Consider the following 10,672-nt stretch of genomic DNA (forward strand, 5'->3'; position numbering starts at 1 on the left):
GACTAGCATGTCGTATGAGTTTCATCCATCCCATTTGCTTTCCTCTCTTCCTACAGAACTGGAAAATTTCATACGGCAAACTCATATTTCAGCTATGCTTCATGCAATGCATGAAATCTTTGTTTAAATGACTACTGTTTATTCACTGAACAAACGCCTATCAGAGTTAAAATCTCTGTGGATCCCAGAAATAACAAAGCTTCTTAGAAATGCTTGGGCATGATAACCTAGAGAGGTGGGATCGGGTGGGAGGTGGGAGGGAGGTTCAAGAGGGAGGGGACATCTGTATACCTATGGCTGATTCATGATGATGTATTGCTGAAGCCAACACAATATTGTAAAGTAATTATCCTCCAATTGAAAATAAATTAAAAAAAATTTTTTTAAAAAGAAAGATGCTTGGGCAGCCCACCATCTGTCTGGATTGAGAAGGGTCTGGAAGGCTGGAAAGGGTCTGGAAGGGTCTGGAAAACTAGAAGGCTCCTTCCAGTTTTCTTGGAAATAGATCACTGGAGGAGTGTGTCTCCTAACACCATTTTAGAACTCTCTGTAGATTACAGCAAGGTTAATTATGTCTAGTCAGTTTTCATAGCCTCCATCTCAATATTCTCGTGTGTCTTCATAAGCCAATGAAACACTCCAACAACAATTATCATGGGCTATCATGTAGCCATTAAAATTACATATGCATTTAATGTTCAGTGATTTGGATTTTGGTTAAGATATGGCTTCCCAGGTGGTGCTAGTAGTAAAGAATCTGCTTGCCAGTGCAGGGGATGGGGGTTTGATCCCTGGGTCAGGAAGATCCCCTGGAAAAGGGAATGGCAACCCACTCCAGTATTCTTGCCTGGAGAATCCCATGGACAGAGAAGCCTGGCGGGCTACAGTCCATGGGATCTCAAAGAGTTGGACACAACTGAGCATGTAGGCTTAAAACATGGGGATACAGCATCCTTCAACACTGTTTCAGCCATCTACCTGGCAGCATCCATCCGTCTTTCAAAGAGGTATGGCTCTTTACCCAGGAATACTCCACTAGTAATCCCAGAGGAAAATCTGAAATGTATCTGAAAATATACAGATCAGGAAGTTAACACAATGTTCATAATAGTCAGAAAGTAGAAATAAAGTCGTGGTTCCCTGGGAAGTAGTCCTGGCCTTACAAAGAGCTGAGAAGGGAAAGCAAAGGAGAAAAGGAAAGATATACCCATCTGAATGCAGAGTTCCAAAGAATAGCAAGGAGAGATAAGAAAGCCTTCCTAAGTGACCAGGGCAAAGAAATAGAGGAAAACAATAGAATGGGAAAGACTAGAGATCTCTTCAAGAAAATTAGAGATACCAAGGGAACATTTCATGCAAAGATGGGCTCAATAAAGGACAGAAATGGTATGGACCTAACAGAAGCAGAGGATATTAAGAAGAGGTGGCAAGAATTACACTGAAGAACTACACAAAAAAGATCTTAATGACCCAGATAACCACAATAGTGTGATCACTCACCTAGAGCCAGAGATCCTGGAATGCAAAGTCAAGTGGGCCCTAGGAAGCATTACTACAAACAAAGCTAGTGGAGGTGATGGAATTCCAGCTTAGGTATTTCAAATCCTAAAAGATGATGCTGTGAAAGTGCTGCATTCACTATGCCAGCAAATTTGGAAAACTCAGCAGTGGCCACAGGACTGGAAAAGGTCAGTTTTCACTCCAATCCCAAAGAAACGCAATGCCAAAGAATGTTCAAACTACCGCACAACTGCACTCTTTCTACATGCTAGTAAAGTAATACTCAAAATTCTCCAAGCCAGCCTTCAATAGTATAAGAACTAAGAACTTCCACGTGTACAAGCTGGATTTAGAAAAGGCAGAGGAACCAAAAATCAAATTGCCAAAATCCGCTGGATCACAGAAAAAGCAAGAGAATTCCAGGAAAACATCTGCTTCATTGACTACACTAAAGCCTTTGACTGTGTGGATCGCAAGAAACTGTGGAAAATTCTTAAAGAGATGGGAATACCAGACCATCTTACCTGCCTCCTGAGAAACCTGTATGAGTGTCAAGAATCAACAGTTAGAACTGGAGATGGAAGAACAGACTGGTTCAAAATTTTGAAAGGAGTATAACAAGGCTGTATATTGTCACCCTGTTTATTTAAACTTATATGCAGAGTATATCAGGTGAAATGGATGAAGCACAGCTGGAATCAAGGTTGCTGGGAGAAACATCAATAACCTCAGATATGCAGATGACACCACACTTACGGCAGAAAGCAAAGAGGAACTAAAGAGCCTCTTGATGAAGGTGAAAAAGGAGAGTGAAAAAGCTGGCTTAAAACCCCACATTCAAAAAATGAAGATCATGGCATCTGGTCCCATCACTTCATGGCAAAAAGATGGAGAAACAATGGAAACAGTTAGAGACTTTATTTTCTTGGGCTCAAAAATCACTGCAGTTAGTGACTGCGGCCATGAAATTAAAAGAAGATGCTTGCTCCTTGGAAGAGAAGCTATGACAAACCTAGACAGCATATTAAAAAGCAGCGATATCACTTTGTGGACAAAGGTCTGTACAGTCAAAGCTATAGTTTTTCCAGTATTCATGCATGGATGTGAGAGTTGAACCATAATGAAGGCTGAACACTGAAGAATTGATGCTTTCAAACTGTGGTGCTGGAGAAGACTCTTGAGAGTCCCTTGGACTGCAAGGAGATCAACTCAGTCAATCCTAAAGAAATCAACCCTGAATATTCACTGAAAGGACTGATGTTGAAGCTGAAACTCCAATACTTTGGCCACCTGATGCAAAGAGCTGACTCATTGGAAAAAACCCTGATGCTGGGAAAGATTGAGGGCAGGAGAAGAAGGGGATGACAGAGGATGAGATGGTTGGATGGCATCGCTGACTCAATGGATATGAGTTTGAGCAAACTCCAGCAGATGATGAAGGACAGGGAAGCTTGGCGTGCTGCAGTTTTGGGGATCAAGAAGAGTTGGACATGACTGAGTGACTGAACAATAAGAAATAAAGAATGATAAATGTTTAACAATAGGGAATGGGTTAAATCAATTATGTGTCAGCCATACCTCTGAGTGCAACTATGTAACCTTTAAAAAGAATAAAGTAGATATAAAAAAAATGACCCCCCAAATCTCATGACACACACACACAAGTCACTAAATAAAATGTGCAAAATGAATAATGTTAGTTTGAAAAGAAAATGTACATACATGGTATACACGTAAATGCAGTGAAAATGAGTAGCAGATTACACCCGCATGGTTAGCAACAATCAACTCTCCAACAGGGAGGAGAGCTGAGGGATGGGTCAGTTGGGATGATTCTGGTTACAACTAGCAAAAAAATCCAACTTGACCTCCTTTAAGAGGTTAGGAAGGTCCCAAATCAGAGCTTCCTCTTGGGTAATTCAGGGGCACTGTAGAGGCCCCATTCTTCACCTTTGCATTCTTTGGCAGGTCAGCTGGGACCTGGCCCAGCCCGTTCTGTTGGCTGACAGCTGCCCCACTTACAGGCATTGTGTCCAGAAGAAAAAAAGTGGCTGGTTCCTCCTACATCTCTTTTTAAGAGTCAGGAAAGTCGCCCACTAAGTTACCCTCCTGTTTGATTGATCAGGAGGGCCACCTGTTCACCCTAAGCCAATCACTGGTGGGATTGCAGGCCCACCAGCAGTTGCTCAGCCAATCAGGATTTACCCCTGAGACATGTGGAGGAGAGTGGACCCCTGAGCAAAATCAAGTTTCTAGGAGGCAAAAAAAAAAAAAAAACACTGGACAATAAAGAAGGCAGAGTGTGGAAGAATTGATGCTTTGGACCTGTGGTGCTGGAGAAGACTCTTGAGAGTCCCTTAAAAGGCAAGGAGATCAAACCAGACAGTTTTAAAGGAAATCAACCCTCAATACTCATTGGAAGGACTGATGATGAAGCTGAAGCTCCAATACTTTGGCCACCTGATGCAAACAGCTGACTCACTGGAAAAGACCCTGATGCTGGGAAAGACTGAAGGCAGAAGGAGAAGAGGGCGACAGAGGGTGAGATGGTTGGATGGAATCACTGACTCAATGGACAGGAACTTGAGCAAACTACAGGAGATGGTGAGGGACAAGGAAGCCCTGCATGCTGAAGTCCATGGGGTCAAGAAGAGTCGGACACGACTTGGTGACTGAACAACATTAGTAGGGCCAGAGGGTGAAGGGGATCTTTTTACTAGAAGTGGTTCTGGATTGTGTGAAATTTTTATAAGATTATATCATTTTTTTAATTTAACATTAAAAAAAATGTTTAAGCACAGAAAAAAGAATGAAGGGTAATACACCTTGAGACTGTGGGTAATCTCCATTTTCTTCAATCTTTTCTGTACTTGCCAAAAAATAAGTATACATTTAAAACAGAAAAATAGTAACATTTACAGTGTTCTCCAGTTCTCAATATTATGAGTCTCACAGGGTACAGAGATTCCTCCTGAGATTGCCCTGTGCGGGTTTTGGTTCAGAGGAGGCTGGAAGGATCACTCAGGTGGGTTCAGTCACCTGCTTTCCTTTAGTGGGGCTTGTATCCACGGGAAGCCCGGACGGTTTTCAGTGACCTGGGACATAATCCTCCATGGTTTCATCAAAGCATCAACACCCACAGAGTTGGAACCCTGGGTCCCGCCTCTGCTCTGGTTTCCATTTTAAGTATTCCCTGACACTTCCCCTGTTATCATACCCCCTTCATGGCCTTGGGTTCAATCACTAGTCCTTCCCTCATACACATCACAGGGCCACAAACCCATTGCCGTTCTCTTGCACTTGGTTTTCAAGGTTTATTTTGGCGGAGCAGGAGTGGGAATGGGAGCAGAGAAGTGTCCTTTGTAAGTAATAAGCAGAACTCACAAACATACACGCGAGAGCAATAGTGGTGGAGGCATTTTGAGGGCTGCCCAGTTTGCATGCTAAGTCACTTCGGATGCGTCCGACTCTTTGCAACTCCATGGACTGTAGCCCTCCAGGCTCCTCCATCCATGGGACTCTCCAGGCTCTAAGAATACTGGAATGGGTTGCCATTTCCTCCTCCAGGGGATCTTCCTGACCCAGGGATCGAACCTGCGCCTCTTACATCTCTTGTACTGGCAGGCAGGTTCTTTACCATTCGTGCCAACTGGGAAAAACAGATGACTTCCCCTAAAGTCAGGGTGAAGGAGACTTCTGCCTTGGAACATCTGCCTTCCCCAGAAGTCAGGAGGAAGTAATCAGCTCAGAGCATGAAGTATAATGTGCTGGGTGGCGAATTCCCACTCACGCTGCACTGCCTTCAGGGAACTCCCACTAAACTGAAGAGGGCCGATGGATGGCTCTGACCCTTAAAAGGGCCCAGAAAGGGACACACCAATGCCCTTCCCTCCGAAACATATTGTTAAGGCGTGCCTGGTTACCACCAACACCAGTCGGTCTTGATCAACAGAACCTACAGGGTGAGTACCGGGAACAGCCTCAGGTAAATACATTGCTAGAAGGGTACCAGCAGGGCTCACCAGAAGCCAGGGTCCTGCAGAAGAGTGGAGAAGTGGGTGCTACTCATCATCCCATTTTGCATCCATTACCTTGCACGGCTGCCCGCGCTCCATCCCCGGGCCAGGTTCTCTCCTGCCAGCCCTGGGTTTGCTGATTAACCAAATGGAATCTCTAGTTGGTGAACTATGTGCAAAAGTATTTTTAGGAACCTCTTCTTCCTCCATGCCTAAAAGCCTCTCCTCTCCCATCAGCAGTAATAAAAGCAACCCCGCAACCCACTCCAGTATCCTTGCCTGGAAAATCCCATGGATGGAGGATCTAACAGGCTACAGTCCAGGGGGTCACAGAGAGTCAGACGTGACTGAGTGACTAACACACACTTTTCTGTTATTCTGATGTGTCTCCTTCACTGGTCATCCTACCTACCTTGATGAGGTAAGCGTTATTCCCACTATTCTTCTAACTAGGACACTGAGGCTCAGGAAGATTAAAGAAAAAGTTGCCCCAAGTCACACAGTAGCTGAGCAGGAAGGCTATCCCAGATCTGTCTGATTTCAGTATCTGCATTTTATTTCCTGGCGAGTCACAGAGCTTCTCATTCAAAGAAAACTAGAGGTCAAGGGTGGCCAGCGTGGGAGCCCTACCAGAAAAAACCTCTTTCCTGGGCCCCTGTCAGGCCACCACCACACTGAAGAGGAGTGTCCTGGAGCCTCAGTTCAGTCTAGAAAGACTCTCTCTCTCATTGTGTCAGTTCCTGGAGGCCAGGGAGGACCCATGTTCTTTCTTTTTCTATCACCTGGTCCTTCTATGCAGTAGATGCTACACCGGCTGAATTGGGTTGACAACATTCCAGAACCTTCTAGAGTGCCATAGTTTCGGGAGCATGTGGGAGCTTTTAAGAAATGCAGGCTCTCAGGTTCCAACCTAGACCTGCTGAGTCAGCACCTGCCCTTCACAAGGTCCCCAGACAATCAATGCTACTCTACACTGTAAAGTTTGACATACCATCTTCTGCACCCTCCTTTTTTTTAATACATTTTTGTTTTGCTTTGTTTCACATCAACATAGAAGATTAAACTCTGGTTTCTATTCTGAATCATCTTATGGAAAACCACACATTGTCTTATGACCCACAGAAGTTCAAGTGATCTCTGAGGGAACTTCCCCTAAGAGATTGCTTACAATGCCAAGTGGTCCCCAACCTCAAAGAATTCAGTGAGAAACAGTAGTGCCTTAAAGACTGCATTAAAAACATGCCCCCTTTAAACATATGTTCACATTTAATAAGTGTTTATTTAGTGCTCTAAGGTGCTATTAATCATCTTCAGATTTAAACTAGAATTACTCAGAGTTAAGTACCCCATTAGCATTCAGCAATTTCTAACCCTTTGGATAACTGTCATCCACAAGTCAGCTTGTTTCCTACACCTACTTATTATTGAGCATCAGTGATGAACAAGGCCTCCTAGGGGTGAGATGCTGGATGGAATATGAACGTGGTCTCCTATCTTTGCTACACATAAGAGTAAAGATCAGGAACCTGCTAGTCAAACACTTCTGTAAGCAAGTAACGTGTATCTTTGCCACCACTTAGATGCAAAATTCCATCAGATGCTTCTTTAATGCAGCCAATTAGACCGTGGCTGTAAGAAAGCCAAGAATACGGTGTTACTGGGCTATTTTCAACACCTCACAATCTGACCTCTCTTGGGAAAGAAATGCCTCTCTGTGCCTGAGATCAGGCAAGGGACAGTCAGTGCTCGGATCACCATGGAAAAGCCGACTTTTCATGGAAAGGATAAAATATATGCTTGTTTTAAAAATCAAGAAAAAGGACTTAGCCCTCTAGAAGCTTAAGGTTCAAAAGCCAGACTTCTGAAAAATGATCATATATAGGTATATGGAGGACCATATAAAGGACCATATAAAGATATAAAGAGCATATGCATGCATTGTTATTTTAATCTGAAAGAAATCACTAATTTTGAATGTGTAACCTAAAAACTAGTAGCAGTACTAACAGCCAGCTATAAAGATTACCAAGAGTTAAAAAAGACTGTTCCAAAAAATAAGATGAATTCAACTTCATCATGACATATAACAGATGATATGTGTCATTTTACACTATTTTTATTAGTTTGTTTATCATTTTCATTATTACATAGCCAGAAATAGTAAAAAGGGCCCAAACTCTTAACAAGAATCAAATAAGCTTAAAACAATTGTTATTTTCTACAGAAAGATGAATTCTTGAGCCACCATCTGAACACTCACTTCCAATCAGGGAATTTTTTTTTCAACATGCTAATTAGTGATGCCTCACTTGGTTCTTTTCTGGGCATGTTTAACTCTTTGGGAGGTAACATTTTATTCGTAACATATTTCCTCTAGAATATATTCCCTTCTCTGGCCTCCATGGGAGTCACTATGGGGAGCACTGAGAATCAAACTAATTTTACATCTGCTGCAGTGGGACAGATCAGCAAATAAATATATGCATCGATTTCCAAGGAGAAAATGGCTAACAGCAGTGTATTTACAATTCCTCTAAGCCACACTTCGCATCTCTCTAAGAGACGGAAGACGATTATTGAAAGCCTTTGCTGCGTACACTTTATTTTTAACTAAATCTTTAAGTAGACTGCTGAGAAATGCCAATACTTCTACCAGTCCTGCTTTAGCTGTGCAATCAAACAGATCTTTTGCTTTTGCAAAATAGTGATCCAAGCCTGAATAGCTCTTTTAAACATCATATTTATTGCAGTTATTTTAAAATACATTTCGGGGTTAATTTTTGGCAAACTTCTCCTTTAAGAAATCTTCTGGACAGAAAGCCAGAGTTAAACTTGCCCTTGAATTTTGAACTTGCACCTCCCAAGGAAGAACAATTAAAACTTGCTGTGTTTTTAATGCACCTCATAATGAGTTGGTCAGTTCACTGATCAGGGACTGAGTTAGTTTGTGTCTCCTAGACAGAGGGATGGACAGAGCTCAACCCTGCCAGGAACTGCCTTAGAACTAATTAACTGCAAAGTCCAAACGGGGAAAACCCTCCTATTAAGGAAAAAAATGGTTCCGGTTCTAAATGATCAATTATGACCAGTTCGTCTCTGCTAATTAAATTAATTTAATAACTACTCCATATTTTGCCGTAAAGAAATAGGCCAATCAATATAATGAATCAAAGGAGTAGGCATTAAAGACCAAACTCACCGAGTTCTCTCTTTCCAGACCCCTTCTGAACACCTGTTGAACCCAGGGGCTTTCAACTTTGCGAACTAAAGCCTCCTGGATACAACCGTGGCAGCTTTTAGACTTTCTGGAAGTGCGTGCATATTTTTAAGGTTTCCATCTTGCTTAATCAACAGAGCTGGTTACTAATTATTTATGAATCATGGGGCTGAAAACAAACTTTCTTACCTTAAGCAGTTAAGGAGTGGCAGATAGAGAAGAGGGGTTTGTTTTTAATTTGGCCTTTTCGTACACCTCCCTACCCCCAGGTTACCCGCTCCGTGCGGATCTCTGGAAAGGTCAAAGGTAAGCCTCCTTCCTCGGCTCGTGGGAGGGAGCACACCTCCCAACAAAACAACGCGCTGGCATCCAACCTGGGGAGCAAGGCGGCGAGCAGGGCCGGGCTATGCGTGTCCAGGGTGCAGGCTCGGCACCCATTATGGCCCGGAACCAATTCCAATCTAGGGACCCGTTGAGATCGTGGGCCCGGGGCGCGCATGCCACCCTTTCCGGGGGTCCCCGGCGCCCCACGCTCTGGAGAGCGCGCGATGGGGCTCAGGGAAACCTCTGGGCGACCTTCGAGGCTGCTACCAGGGCACGGCCTCCACCCATCCCGACGGTACTCTCTGAGCACCCCGGATCGGGGTGTCTCATCCTCTGCCTCCTACGGCGAGACGCACACGGACACTACCCGCCCGGCCGCCGCCGCGATCCCGCAGGACGCGATGTTCCCGCTGCAGGACCAGGGGCTGGGGGTGGGGACCCAACCGCCCTGCGCCCCAGGCCCCCGGCGAAGCGCAGTCCCTGGCCGGGGCGTCCCTCCCCGCTCCGTGCGTCCACCGCGCCGGCAGGCAGGTGATCAAGTCCCACGAACCTGCGCGCGCGCCCTCCCATCCGGGGGCCCCGCGTCCCGGGGCTCGGCCCTTACCTCGGAGCGGGCCGGGGCGGCCCCGCGGGGCCGGGCGCGGGCTGGGCCCGGGAGACGCGCCTCCCGCCGCCGCTGGGAGCCGAGGCGGCGAGCGGGCGCGGCGAGCTCCTCCCGGGCGGCGGCGGGAGGCGCTGCTCTCGCTGCTACCGCCGCCGCCGCGGCTGCGGGTCTCAAAGCTACGCCGCCGCCGTGCGTCTCTAGGCTCCTGCGGGAGGCCGGCTGCTCGCGCGGCAAACTCTTCCGCACGCAGAGCCGGCGGGGAGAGGAGCCGCCGCCGCCGCCGCCACCGCCGCTGCCGCCGCCGCCGCCTCTTCCTCCTCCCCCGCCCTCCTCCCGCCTCCTCTCGGTCCTCCTCCTCCTCCTCCTCCTTCCCTGCGCTCCCGCGGCCGCAGCCGGCCGGGTGTCTCCTGGCCGCAAGCCGGGCCCTGGCCGCGACCCAGCCTGGGACCAGCACCCTGCGCTCCCTACGAGCAGATGGACCCCTGGACCCACCTCCCACCCCTCAGCTTCCCTGAGCGGCGGAGACACCCGCGCCCAAGGCCTCCACCGCAGGGCGGCTGCCGGGGACGCGCGGCATGGTCCGGCCGAGGGTGCGGGGCGGGGACGGGATGTGCTTAGAGGGGAACTGTCCGAAGGAGAGGCCAGTGGAGGTCCCGTTCAAGTTGTCAGTGGGGGTGGCGGGGAATCGCCCTCCCCTGCGCGCTGCCACCCCGCTGTCCAGTGCGTTGGGGGGCCAGCGCGCCACCGCGGCCCCCAACACGCCGTCCTCGTGGGGCAGCCCTGCGCGCAGACCACTGCGCTTTCCCGGAGAGCTGCGGGCGGGGATCAGGGAGACGCAGGCGAGCGCAGAGGACCGCGGCGCCTGCTGGGGAGGAACGATCACTGTTTCTTCCGAAGCGAACGTAGCCGGTCCGGAAAATGGGTCAAGGATGGAAAGGAGCCCCTCCTATAGGGCTTGGGGGCCGCGGCCAGGAGCGCGCACCCGGAGCTCCAAGCTGCGGCTCCCTCCCC

The 10,672-nt window shown here is 47.5% G+C and overlaps 1 protein-coding gene across 5 annotated transcripts in view; it reads right to left on the reverse strand.

Moving 5' to 3' along the window:
- Positions 1-9,982, reverse strand: part of NPAS2 (neuronal PAS domain protein 2) — a 199,093-nt gene extending 189,111 nt beyond the window's left edge. For all 5 annotated transcript variants that reach the window (XR_015137371.1, XM_086327933.1, XM_086327932.1 and 2 more), the window contains exon 1: positions 9,662-9,982. The gene's annotated coding sequence lies outside the window, so the exon portion shown is untranslated. The remainder of the gene's footprint in view (positions 1-9,661) is intronic.
- Between the last annotated feature and the right edge of the window lie 690 nt (positions 9,983-10,672).

This window comes from Bos grunniens, chromosome 11 (assembly GCF_055505025.1).
Source record: "Bos grunniens cultivar Pamir isolate PY7600 chromosome 11, Bosgru_T2T1.0, whole genome shotgun sequence".
Taxonomy (NCBI): domain Eukaryota; kingdom Metazoa; phylum Chordata; class Mammalia; order Artiodactyla; family Bovidae; genus Bos; species Bos grunniens.